General features: G+C 46.7%; 1 protein-coding gene across 1 annotated transcript in view; it reads left to right on the forward strand.

Moving 5' to 3' along the window:
• Window positions 1–2,339: 2,339 nt before the first annotated feature.
• Window positions 2,340–14,158, forward strand: part of LOC140697659 (NADH-cytochrome b5 reductase 3-like) — a 63,264-nt gene continuing 51,445 nt past the window's right edge. Inside the window, exon 1 of the mRNA XM_072965604.1 lies at window positions 2,340–2,607. The gene's annotated coding sequence lies outside the window, so the exon portion shown is untranslated. The remainder of the gene's footprint in view (window positions 2,608–14,158) is intronic.

Here is a 14,158-nt window from a genome sequence, read left to right on the forward strand (position 1 = left end):
GGCAATGTGGACGTGGTTTGGTCTGGGGGTCACGTGGGCACCTGGTTGACTTCATTTATAAGGTGGATGTCAAATCAATCTGTGGAATGTGGATGAGGTGAAAGGCAGAAGTGGAGTATTATTCTAGATCATCTATAACTTTTCCAATGTGATCTCCTTGCTGAAATTCCAGGGAGAATGTAAGTGACTCCAATAAAGAAACCTGTCAGTTAGCCAAGAGCATTTATTTATTATCCCCCTGGGCCAGGTACTGTCCTGGCCAATATGAAATGATACGAAATAGAGTCGTCATCACCCTGCCAATCTTGTGAGAGCAAATGGGTTAAACCTGCACACGCGCGTGCGCGCGCACACACACACACTCACTCACTCTAGGTGTGTGGCCAAGAAACCAGACTACAGGGACATCTCACAGCTTCATTTAGAAAAATCCTGATGAGAAAAATCAAACTTGCAAAATTAGAAAGACTGAGTAGTAATGAATTTTATTACAAATAGATGAAAATGTGCTCAGAAAGCATGTCTTCTATATGATGAGTCTCTTGCTACTAAAACTGGGAACCCTCACCCACTCTCTCCCACATCTACAAAACCTTTTGGGAACGTATGTATTGTGCCGAGAGGGATTCACATTGTTGAACTGATGATGAAGTGAATGAAATGACAAGGCTGTGTCTGCTACGCTGTAAATTCTTGAACGTCAAAGACTGGGCCTGATTTATGGGCCCTCATATCCTGCAGTCTGAGGACAGAAGTCATAAAGGAGTAAGAATGAAGGGATAGGATGGGTGACTCAAGGTTTCAAGGAGGAGCTGAGCTTAGGAGAACTTTAAGAGGGAAGAAAAAGAAGAAGAGTGGGATGTTGCAAGTTGGTTGGTCTCAATGGGCATCCAAGCATAGGAAGAGGGCCTGGCACTTTCGCCAGACCAAGTAAGGGTCAGCCCTTGTTTGGTCCAGTAGTAGGATCTCTCAGTCCGAGCATCCCTGGACCCTTTTCCTGGGCAGCTCTCCTCAAATACTCATAGATGGCCTCGCAGGGCCAGGAAGGGCAACTTGAGACTCCACCCTGATTCCAGCCCACACTTAAAAGCTCCGTCCTTCCCCACAACCCTGAGCGCAGCACCAAACCTGGTCTGATCATCTGCATTGACCTGCTGACTAGAGTTTGGGTGCTATTTTTCTGCTTTGCTCCGCACTGTCCCTTGCTTGCTGTTAATTTGAGGTGGCCCAACTCATATGCAAGCTTCACAGGACAGAGACTGGACTTTGGTCACTACTCCAGTCCCAGGTCCCAGAACACTGCGTGACCCAGGAGGCCGTCAATCCAGAGTTTGTTGAATGAATGCATGACATGGTTCTCATTTTGGCCTTCTGTCTTCACTTCTGCTTTTTTCCACCCCCTGCTTGGAAGACCTGGAAACCAGAGGGAAATCCTTGCCTTCCAGTTTCCCATCTTCCTTCAGGCCAGAAAGTCTGGCCCTGGGCCCCAGGCCAGCCCTTTGGGAATGGGGATGCCCTCCGGAGGGAAAGACCAGCCCAGGCGAGGTGGGTGAGGTGGTGGCGAGGGGAGAGAGGCTGGAAGTTCTTCACACTTTTTCTTGCTTCCGCGGCCCCAGCAGCGCCCCGCGATCTCTGTATCCTGGGCCGGGGCGTCAGGGGAGGGGAGCCCACGCGGGGGCTCCTCGCATCCCGGCAGCACCGGCACCTGCCGGATGGGTGGTCAAGGGCTCAGGCGGACGCGCGGCCCGGGCCGCCCCTCCCTTCTTCCTCCTCCTCCGCCCTGCCGCGGGCCGCGGCGCCCCCCCCACCCCCCACCGCCGGTTCCCTGGCCCCCTCCTCCCCGCCGCCAGGACCGTGGGGAAGGGGCGAGGACAGCCGAGCCCGGGCGCTGGGCCTGCTCTCCGCCAATCGGCCGCGCGGCCTCAGGCGCGGGGGAGGGGACGCCGAGCGGGGCCACGCCCACCTGGAGCCCGACGTCCCGGCGGCACGGAGCAGGCCGGGAGACGCGCCGAGCAGGGTGGGAGCGGCCCCCGCGGCCCCCCCGCCCCGCGCCCGGCCCGCCTGCCCAGCTCGGACCCCGGCGCGGGCGCCGCGCCCGTGTCTCCCCTCCGCCCCGGGGCGGGGGACCCTCGACTGGTCGCCGCTTCGGGCTCCCCGGGCGGCAGGTGCTCGCGGCCCTCGACCAGGAACGGCTGGGCGCGCCCAGTCCCCGCGGCACTCCCCCCCACGCCTCGACTCCCGCGCCCCTCCCCTCCCCACCCCCACCGTGCCGGCCAAGCGCGGGATTTGTGGAAGCCTTGGGAAACTCCCTAGGGTTCAGGTTTTGCTTTGATGCCTTTCACAAACTGGAGAGGCCCAGGCGGGCCCTCGGAGAGGCTCAGAGGCGATTTTGGGGAAACTACCCCGCTAGCCGGTGGGGGTGAGGAGGTTGCCTACCCGGAGCCCGGCTCCCCCAGTGCCCGCGGAGAGCGCGCTCGCCCGCCCGGCCCAGCGTTCCTCTTCAGGCGTCTCCTGCTGACATCCGCCCAGGCTGGCCAGAGACCTGGACTCGGGCTGAGTCCCACCTGAGCAGTAAATGCCAGCTTTCCAGCACCAAGCAGCAGAACCGTGAGTACCCCTGCCCTGGTCCTGCCGCTGCGGGAGGCCTTCTCCTGTGCCAGTGCAGGATGCGGGAGGGTCCCCTGGCCTTTCCAGCCGCTGGGCACGCTGCCCTCAGCAGCACCGATCTGGGGAGGGTCTGCGTCATTTGTAAGCTTGGGAGTGGCCCCTGGGCTCTGGCAGGGTGACCAGAGGGCCACCGCAGGTGCAGCGGGAGAGGGGACATTCTGGGGAAATCAGCCCCAACCTGCCTTGCAGGACCGCACCTTGCCAGAGTTCTAAGTTCAAGAAGTGCCTCTAAAAACCAGCCCAAAATGAATGAGTCTTGGCATGTTTGACTTTACTCAGTTGTTTCTTTTTTTTTTTTTGACTGCGGGTGGAGTTGCGGGAACATGTATCAGCCTTGTTAATTGAAGCGCTTGCAGTGGAAACGGGTCAATTAATCAGAAAGTAGATAGGAAATAAGAGGTCATGAGGCCGTGTGGACATTTTCAGGGAGAATTGAAACATGGATTTCTCTTGTGCCTTCTGCTTTCCTTTATTCCTTCCTTCCTTTCTTTTAGTGCGCCTTTGTACTCTGAAGCCCTCACCTTTCTGGCTGTGTGTTTTTCTGTGTGATGGTGAGTGGCTGCCGTTTTGTGTGTGCTGCAAACAACTTAATCCTGCCGAGGAAGTGAGAATTACTGTCAGCTGTCGACCTAAAATGTTTAGAAAACTCTCAGATGCAAGTTTTCTTGGGCTGTCTGTTGCTATCAGAGGCTGGGCCGTTTCCATTCCTAAGATGCATGCTGCTAAAAATAGCCGTTTGTTTCCCAATTGTAGGGCTAGGATGGGGCTATGTTTACCGCTTCGTGGGGAGGGCAGCCTGAAGTCCCTGGAGGTAGAGGGACTGCGTGCACCTTGTCCCGCCCGGCCTGGCGACGCTGGGGTGGCCAGCACTTGGGGGCCTTGTGGAGCTGTCTCCCTGCACAGGCACAGGGTGATTTTAGGCTTGGAGGGTCCAAGACTGGAGTTTAACAGGTAGCTGCTAAAGGAAAGGCCCCTGGAAAGTGCACAGATTTGCTGCAACTACTTTTTTTTTTGTGGCTTTCACGTTTTCCAGTCTCTCATGTGGGTGTTTTTTGCCCTTCTATTGAATTATGATTGATTTTTCTAAAATTTTGTTTTTTATTGAAGTGTAGTTGATTTACAGTGTTAGTTTCAGGTGTCCAGCAAAGTGATTCAGCTATACATATACATACATATATTTTTTCCAGATTCTTTTCCATTATAGGTTATTACAAGATAGTGAATCTAGTTCCCTGTGCTATACAGGAGATCCTTGTTGTTTACCTATTTTGTGTACAGCAATGTGTATCTGAGAATCCCAAACAATGATTGATTTTTGATTGCCCTCTTGCTCTTCTCAGATTAGATGACTGTCTAGTTCTGTAAGTACACTCCGACTTGAGGAGGCCACACAGAAAATGCCATCGATGCAATTTGCACATTGCATCCTTTTGTGACAGGTCTTCTCAGTGCTAAATGTGAAATGTCCAAATTGACCTGTCGTGACTGGGAGCTTCTTCCGGCTTTCAGCGACCCCTACCCCGTGGTACCCTGTTTCCTGGAGGACTCCCAGGCCTCCTGCTGTGCTGACCCAGTCAGGTCCCCAGGCCTGCTCAGTGTCAGTGTCGGCTGGGTGTCCCAGGATGTGGTATCAGTGGACATTGCTTGCTGTAGCCGGTGCTAGGGGTTGGGATTTCGGCTGGGACAGGTGCAGGTGCTTCACAGTTAGGTTTCAGGGCTCAGTGTCCTTTACATCATTACTAGTCACTTGGTTGTTTACTTAAAACCATACCTCAATTCTTGCCGCTTGACTGTAAACATAATTGTATCCTCCAGTGTCATAAGTGGGCTTTGTGTCTTTCATCCTGAACCTGACTACTCACAATGAAGTCTCACCTGTCACCCCAGGGTCTCCATCGAGATTTAACTCAAAGAGGGAGAGAGACCGACTTAGGTGGGGCTTCTGGCCTATACTCCTGTAAGACCATGGGGAAGATGACTGCCATCTGTGTGTGATTGTTTTAGAATAGAATGCCCAGCACGGAGGGGGTCAGTCCTGGGGTTGTGCTACAGGGAAGGGGTCACAGCCATCAAAAACAGGAGCCCAGTAGATGCCAGTCACACAGTTGTTGCTGGAATAAGGCCTCAGTTACCTTGTGTCATTGGAGAGGGAGTATTTTGTTTTATTTAAAATTTTCATTGTTTGCTTTGGGAGGGGTACCTAGGTTTATTTATTTATTTGCTTATTTAATGGAGGAACCAGGGATTGAACCTAGGACCTTGTGAATGCTAAGCATGCACTCTACCACTGAGCTATACCCTCCCCTCTTCCAGAGAGGGAATCTAATTCACCACTAGACCTGAAAAGAGCTTCCTTTTGTTCTCATATTCTCTACCTGCTCTGAATGTAGATTTGGGACATGCCTCTACTTAGGCTATCCCTATGAACCTCATTTTTAACAATTGAAGTATAATTGCTTTACAATATTATGGAAATTACAGGTGTACAGCATAGTGATTCACAATGTTAAAGGTTATATTCCATTTATGGTTATTATAAAATATCAGCTACAAACCCCATGCTGCACGATGCATCCTTGTAGCTTACTTTATACATAATACTTTGTACCTCTTACTCCCCTCCCCATCCGGCCCCTCCCACCTCCTGTCTCCCCACTGAACATCATTTCTTGTCCGTATTCTTTACCTCCAGGACTCTTGTGACCTGTGGGGCTGTTTACTCTGGGGACAATGATCCCCTGGTGACCCCTTGCCAAGAACATGTATCTGGTGTTCATGGCTTTCCTGTCTGTCTTTCTCCTCCTCCTCCTCTTCCTGCTGCCAGTCCACTCCCTGCCCTTTTAGGTAGTGGCTTCAAAGCTGTATTTGGCTGAAGAGCGGATCGTCACAATCTCTAGAACAGTGTCCCAGAGTAAGAAGGCTCTGCCCAAGGACCACAAGGGCTTCCCTGCCAACTAGTCTATCAGTTGTAGTGCTTGACCTTTGTGACATATGTTTGCTTTTTAGAGGCTTTTGTTTTTAACTTTCCCCAGGTTCTCTGCTCTGCTTGGGACAGTTGAGGAAGTGGAAGCAGTGAAGTACCATTTCTTAATGATGATGTTGATTTTCACACGGGGTAACAGAAAGCCCCCTTCTATTTTCTTGTAACTTTTTCTCCCCTACCAGCTGTCATCTGTTACACTTAATGTGCCATACTTTGTATTTACCTCTAACAGGAGATCAGAAATTGTAAAGGTTGTAAGAAGCTACAGAGCCTAGTGTATCATTTGTTAAATAGTTGTAAATAGATGCTGGGGTCAGACCCAAGCCCCAGAACCTTCCTCCTGGGTGCATTTTGTAGAGCTGTGCCTCGGGCACTGAGATCTTAGCCGTGTCTGTTCTCATTCCGTCTTTCCTGAAATGTGTTTTCTTGCACATCTTCTTTACAGCCTTTTCCAGTTCATGTTTTTTCCACCTTTGGAGTGCTAACATTCCATTTTATCTGTAAACTTGCACACTTTTGGTAGAAATAGCATTCTAATAATGATGTGATATGTGTTAAATAAATAATAATTGAATCAGTGCATTCATAATGTCCAAAACCACTGCCCCCCAAAATGTGTCCAAGACTCTTAAACTTTTCCCTGTAGGTTTGTTTGTTTAAATTGAAGTACAGTCAGTTTGCAGTGCTGTGTCAATTTCTGGTGCAGAGCATAATGTTTCAGTCATACATGTACATACATGTATTCCTTTTCATGTCCTTTTCCACTATAGGCCATTACAAGTTATTGAATATAGTTCCCTGGGCTGTACAGTAGGACCTTGCTGTCTATCTGTTTTATGTATAGCAGTTAGTATCTGCAAATCCCGAACCCCCAGTTTATCCCTCCACTCCCACAGGTTTTTACTGGTATCAGCCAAAATAGTAGAAGTCATAATGGGAGTCCCTCCATTTACTAAGTCTAATTTTGGTGTTTCTGATGGTTTTAATTGGAAGCATGATACTTAGCCAGAGTATCTCTGTCTAAAGCTGTGTAATGTCTGTATCACTCATTTGTTAAACAGCCTCTGTGAATTACTTTTCCCCACCTCTGCCTCCAACTGTGATTTTTTTCCCCCAAATCTCCCTTGCCTGTCCCCGGAGCACCTGTCTTGTGGCTAATTTTCAGTTGTCGTGCGGCTAATTTTCAGTTGTCGTGCACTGGTACCACCACACTGGTTGTTTAAACACTGAAACATTCCCAGGGGGTTGGGAAGGAGCCTGGCTATTCCTCCAGGACAAATGGACCATCTCTGAGCCAGAAACTGAGGGCTTAGTGTCTGGCAGGGCTCGGGACTCCTGAGACACTCCGGCAACCCTTCTGGCCTCCTTCCTGATGGAACTGTGCTCCTGCCACCCTGAGGGTCAAAGATTTTGACACTTTGAGCTACGGACAATTTATTTCACATGGGGATTAAAACTACCCTCCTCTTCTCCCACTGCTTGGCACTCAGGCCTGACCCACCTGCTGCTTGAAGGTCCCGGGGGAAGAAAGGGACTGGCCCTGGTCCAGCCTTCTTCCTGTGGCCTCTTGGGGTGGGGGCCTGGGAGGGGAGAGGGGAGGTCCTGACACACGGGGCCTGAGTAGCACCTGCTGTCATTGAGATTAAATAGACCATCTTCTCTGTGTGGCTTTTTTTTCCCCTGTTATACATATATATATATAAATATATATTCTTTTTCATTTTTTTCCATTAAAGGCTATGCAAGGTATTGAATATAGTTCCTTGTGCTATACAGCAGGACCTTGTTTATCTAGTTTGTGTATAATAGTATCTGTAAATACCAAGTTCCTAATTTATTCCTCTCCCCCTTCCCCTTTGGTAACCATAAGTTTGTTTTCTATGTCTGTGAGCCTGTTTCTGTTTTGTAAATAAGTTCATTTGTGTCATGTTTTTAGATTCCACATATAGGTGGTATTATATATTTGTCTTTTTCTATCTGACTATATTACAGTGTGATCATCTCTAGGTCCATCCTTGTTGCTGCAAATCACATTTCATTCTTTTTATGGCTGGGTAGTATTCCATTGTATAAATATCACATTTCATTCTTTTTTATGGCTGGGTAGTATTCCATTGTATAAATGTACCACATCTTCTTTATCCAGTCATCTGTTGATGGACACTTAGGTTGCTTCCATGTCTTGGCTATTATAAGTAGTGCTGCTGTGAACATTTATGGGAGTTCCTCTCTTACGAGCACCACTGCTGTGCACACCGCTGTGTGTCTGCAGACAGGGCCGTCCACTGAGGAGAAACCAGCAAGTGTTCCTGGTAAGGGTGGTATTTGGAAGCAGCCTTTGGGGACAATCAGATGGGACTCAAGGGTCCTTAGCAGGTCTCCGGATTTGCGATGCTTCGTCCTGACTCCTCAGGAGTGTGTTTGGGTGCCACACTGTGCTCAGTGTTTGCAGACGGTATCCAGTCCATCTACCTTTCCCGTGCAATATTTGGAAAAATACAAAGGCTTTACTGGCCAAGTAGCTAAGGTCACATGGCTGGGAGACATCTAGACCTCGGTCTGACTCCAGGCCGGGACTCGGCCACGTGCCCCATTCTTCCTAAGTTAAGTGGCCTAATGTTTAATGAGAACATTGTTGGCAAACAGCAAGTATTTACAGGCATCTGCCCTTTGCTAAGCTCTGTCTCAGATACGCACAGAATAAGATGCAGCTCTGCCCTTGAGAAGCTCTGGCCAAGGAGGCTGGCGTCTCCTGCTTTGAGCCCTGGGACTTAGTTCTGGGCTCCAGGTGCCCTGGGAAGGTGCTGGGTTTACTGAACTCAGGACTCCTCCACTGATGGACTGCACGGTGGATTCTGTCTGGAAGAGAATGCATGGAGAAAAGCTCCCACAGGAGTGACATATTTTGAAGTGGGCTTGAGAGAGAAAGGGGGGAAGGCTTTCTAGACTGAGGGAACCATCTGCCCCAGAGAGCACGGGCTGGACAAGGCACATCATGGGGGAGAGACAAGCCAGGTCCTGGGTCAAGTGGGTGCAGAGGTGGGAGGAAAGTGTACTTTCCCCTGGAAATACAGTTGACTTTCTCAGCTCTGACCAGATGAGATTGTGGGCATGTCATCTTTAGTTCTGACATGTGGACAAACCAGGAGCAGAGTCTAGGGGTGGTGTTAGGACTCCCCAGAGGGAGCACAGGCTCACTGAGCCAGGGTTTCTGGTGTCACAACCAGATGCAAACCACGCCCTCTGCTCCTGAAATCAGTGTGGTACCCAGACAGCATCCGAGAAAGTGCCCTATTTCTCAGTAAATCTAAGGCAGCATGAATGTCCAGGATGCTTAGGGACCAGACTCTGTTTTCACATCCATTACATTTTGCTCTTGGAGAGTGAATTGTCTTCACTTCCTTTGGTTCTGAAGGGCTTGCCTTTAGTGGAGGGGCACACTGGCTTTGTGCTTTCACACGTGATGCTACACGTGCAGATGCTGCGGGGCAAAGTCAGTTTTTGTTTTTTAACTGGAGAGTAGTTTTATATTTTGTTGCCCTTTTTTTTTGCTATGAAAAATTATTTTAGGAACTATAAAAGTTATTTTTATGAGATGTCCTTACTGTTCTCCCATTTATTTTCTTTTTCTCCTCTTTCTTCCCCAGCTAGTATCTTACCCAGATGGCTCAGGGCAGAGAATAGATTACATTTCTAAGTGTTGAGAAATAGTAAGTTCTCCTCAGAAGTGTGCCGAGATTGAAAGATTGGATTAGCACATTATTAGCGTAGTCTTATTATTTCTAAAAGCGCTGACCGGTGTGTATGCTGTAGCTTCTTGCTCAGTGTCATTTGCATGGTTTTAGCCCAGGGGCTCCAGGTTGTTGACGGCCTTTGATGCTGGGTCTGTGCAGGGCTGGCACCGCCTCTTTGTTCCTTCCAGCTGACCCCCTGCGTTGCCCCTCCTGTACTTATTTATTGCAACTGTTTCAACTTCTTTCTTTTTGAAAGAGGTCTTGCACTCTTGGAGTTTACCCTTTGCCTGCTGTGTTTTCCGTTTGCTATTTGGTTTGGCGTTCTTGTCTGTGTAAACGTGTATTGTTAGTGTGACAGCCCTCTTGAGACCCACCGTGGAGATAAACGCTTGGTCCTTCAGAGATTATAAACTTTATTCTGACAACAAGCAGTACAAGAAAATGTGGCATCTCTGGTACAGTGTTTTTCACAAAGTCCTTTATGGCTAAATTTGGGTTTTTAGGAGCTGTGTACTCAGAAGTCTTTAAACACCACCATAAAAGGCTGTTTCTCATGATCTCAAAGAATGGCAGAAACTGAGCTAAGGGGTGTAAAAGGCAGGCTGTCTGGAGACCAGTATGGAGCGTGGAACTGTCCCTGTGTCCACCCGTCCCCTCCGTTGGCCTCTTCCCAGCAGTGAGTCCCTGCACTTTACTGTCCTGAGCCTGTTTCATCTTTGTAGCCAGCCCAGGTCTGCTCCTTGCCCTGTACCCTGACCAGTAATTAGTAACCCCACCTTACAGATCCAACTTTATACATGCATTTCCAGTCTTTAAAGATAAAATCAGACAGACAGATGGAAAAGGTGCTATTACATTATCTACAATGTGGGGAAAATATAACCAAAATGGACAATGTAAGTGAGAAGTGCATTTCCAAGTGCATAATGATTGTTCATAGTCCATTAGTACCGTGGAAATAATACTCTTGAAAATGGAAGTGAACTGAAATTACGGCTTCTGAAATTTTTTTCTTAAACTCAACCAAATATATTTTTGGCACCATAGAAAGTGAATTGTTTCCTTATACGGAATACTTTAGAAATGAATTGAGTAAATCTGGTATTCTAGAAATACTCACCACCCATCCTGTTCATGAAGTTTATCATCTAGCAAATTGAGCTATTTAATGAACTCTAGAATTTTACTCCTTCAAGTTCCCATGTCTGTGGTTCTGTTCTGTAAATCTCTAATTCTTGAAATGCATCCACTTTCTAGGTGTTTACAGTGCAAGTTCTCCAAATTTGAAAAGGCTTTAAGCCCCAGCTTTAATGCTGTTTTCCACTCAAAACCTTTTATGATTTGCCAGGTGGAGGTAATGTCTTTCTCCCCAGTTCCCATGGTCCTTTTTCTGTACCTCTCTTAGTACAGTTACTATGGTCAATCTTTAATCTTGAAAGGTTTGCAAATCTTAGCTCTTAAAAATGAGGATTAATACGTATCTTTAATTTCCTGCCATTCTCAGCACAATGCCATAAGTCTTTTATAGTCAATAAATATTGAATGAGTGAATGAAGTAATGAGTTGACTGTGATAACTGAGGTCCAGGAAAAGACTATTGACATGAAATTATTACTTGCAGTGTAGAAGTCTGTCTTTGGAACCACTTCCTCTTTATCTATAACCCTAGGTGACATCGTCTCATCTCTCACCTTCAATGCTGTATGTGTCTAGATGAGCCTCTAGTTCCTATGTCTCACTGATCCAAACTTGCATTACTAATCTACCTGCAGGTACTGCACAGGCATCTTAACTTGAACTTGACTGAAATGAACCCTTCATTTTTTCCCTTACAAATGTGCTTCTCCCCTAGTCTTCTTCCTTCTGGTGGAAGGTCCCAGTGCCCCCACCAGAGACAGAGTTGCTGATGAAGAAGTAGGAAGAATTCTGACTTGTCCTCTCCCCTTTGTGCCCACGTCTGTCTCTTCACATCCACACCTCCCTGCATCCACATCCTGACTTTCTGCTTCCTGTCAGGCCTCCCTGTTCATGTGCACCAGAGTCCCCTTCTGGAAATGCACAAGCCTGTGCTTCCCCCCCACCCCGGGGTCCCCCAGGCATTTCTCTCTGGCTTCCAGAGCCCCCGTGGTCTGATTTGACACTAGTCTCCCACTCTGCTGCCAATATTCCAGCCAGGTGAGGTTCCATGAGCACACCACGCTTGCCTTATTCTAGCAAGTCCTTCTGTTGGGAAATACTTTGCCATGTCTCCTTTCCACTTAGATCCCAGCACAGGTGCCACCTGGTCCTGCGGGTAGACCCGTACACCCTGCCTGCCCACTTTTGGCCTCCCCACCTCACTGCCTGCTTTCCCAGTGAGCCTCCCTTTACTGCCCAGAATTGATGCCTTCTCCTCCTCAGCTCCCAACCAGTGGCCAACAGGATTTGGTGTATTAATTCCCCAGCTCCCCACCCCACAGAATTGGGAAAGTCAAAAATGTGTGTGTGTTCATAGGGTCCCAGGGTTTATCCAGATAATTAGCATCAGGGATGAAGTGGTGTTGCTCACAGTGGTGGCTGTCCTGATAGAGAAACTTCTATCGGTTATTTGATTTCCTGGTCTCAGTCTCCCCCGACTACCCCAGCACACTTATGTTTCTTCCTCCTCCCAAATAAACATTTTGCACCTAAATCCTTGCCCCAGGTCTACTTCTCAGGTTATCAGAACTAAGACACCTATAACCACCAGGGGATCCACCTGTCTGTACCACATCACACCACTTTAATTCTCTGTGAAGTGCATATCACCTTCTGATGTTTTTCTCATTACTTCAGGTAAAATTTATTAAAAATTGTTCTTCTTCCCACTGGGACGTAAGAGCAGGATGTTTTTCTCAGGTCAGTGTACCCAGCAACTGAAGGAAGCCCTGTGTATCATAGGCATTCAGTCAGTGATCGATGAAGGAACAGGTAATGATTTTACACAGAAAAAAAAGAGCCCAAATCCAAGAATGCAGACTGCAGGTTAAAGCTGTTCATCTGCTCCTGAACAGACACTTGATTGCAGGCTACTGAAGTTTGAAACTTTTATATGACCCAGCTCTGCAGAGACAAAAAATAGCTCTTCACTTGGTCCATGTCCATTGGGAACGTCTGTGCATCTGAGGCCAGGAAGGGTGGCTGGGGCAGCAATGTGGGACATCGAAAGAATAATACTTCCAACTGCTGCAGCTCAGCATGGGGGGGGTGGCATTTCTTTTTAGGAATAGGCACCAGCCATTCCACACTGGACAGCTTTTCTTTCACTTCCCCTCCCCCACCAGGCAGCTGCCTGTCTTCCTAATGGCCTCTAACTCCCTCCGCGAACCCCTCAACTTTTCTGTCTTTGCTGCTTTTCATTCCTGTATGGTCTCCAGACCACATGAACTGCAGAACTGCAGGAACTGACCTTTTACAACATCTCTTTGTCCCGTGTTCCTGGCATGTTATTAGTAAACGATAATAAATATTTACTGACTGATTAGATGCTGTGTCTGTTGGAATGTGAACTTATGTGTTGAATGATTTTTTTTTCTGAGCATTATGTACATTATTTTAAAAGAAACAACTCACCATCATTGGTTATTCTCATGACATTGAGTGGAATTTGGAAAAAGAATCTCTGCTTTTATATTTCATTTCAAAAGACGGCTTGAAGAAAATGGCTTTTGAGTTTTCTTTGAAATGACTTTTTTGTTATTTACAAATTAATTGCTTTCTCCACCATTCCCCTTTACTGCTGGTAATTAAAAGTATTTAAAAATAATTAGTAACCATACCCAGTCCTGATTTTCTAAGTCTATTTATTGAATAAAATTGAATAGGATGGTTATTTCTCTTTATTGTTTTTGAGCTAGTTTTCTTAGGTTTTTTTTTTTTTTTTAAGGCTCATAGAGCACTGCGTTTGAGCCATAGATTTGAAATATTCTTCATTTAGGTCTACCTGGTACATCACTAGCTCTCACTTTTTTAAATAGCTTCGTATTTAATTGTGGGAGAATGTGAGACGCAAACATGAATTAATAACTATATTTCAAGATAAATATGTTAATTTTCCTCATAAATTTAAATTTTATATAAAGAAGAAATTAATTACTCTGTAATTCTTTTGGCCAAAATAATTACTTCAAAAAACAACAGAATAAACATATTTTGGGATATTTTAAACAAAGGTATAACAGCCTCAGAACAGGTAACAATGGCCTGGAATTTCATGTCTAATGTACAGTATTGGTACAATCCTTAAGCCAGTCTTAGGGGCTTTTATATGTAAGAAGCTAGGAAATTCAGAGCTCAGTCACATTTCAGCAGTAACAGATGCCTCTCTTGTGGACTGACTTTGCCATGATTAAGAAAAATAAAATGGGTAGACCTTAACCATGGGAGACACTTATCAGTTACTCCTCTTATATATTTGTTTGTTTGTTTACATTTTGGTGGGGGGAGGTAATTAGGTTTATTTATTTATTCTAAGAGGAGGTAATCTTAGAGGATTGAGCCCAGGACACCATGCACGCTAAGAATGTGCTCTACCACTTTGAGCTATATCCTCCCCCAACTTACATGTTTATTGTGTATGTTATTTGTTATTTTTGCAGGAAATTATTGGCATTGGGTTAATACGCTATTTCTGAACTTTTTTATTATAAGAGTACTATCTGATTAAGTTAACGGAATGAAAACTGCTGATGGTATTATAATAATTTATTACACCTTTATTGAATATTTGTAGTTCTTTGACTCTAAGATGCACTTT

Source organism: Vicugna pacos, chromosome 8 (genome assembly GCF_048564905.1).
Source record: "Vicugna pacos chromosome 8, VicPac4, whole genome shotgun sequence".
NCBI classification, from domain to species: Eukaryota; Metazoa; Chordata; class Mammalia; order Artiodactyla; family Camelidae; genus Vicugna; species Vicugna pacos.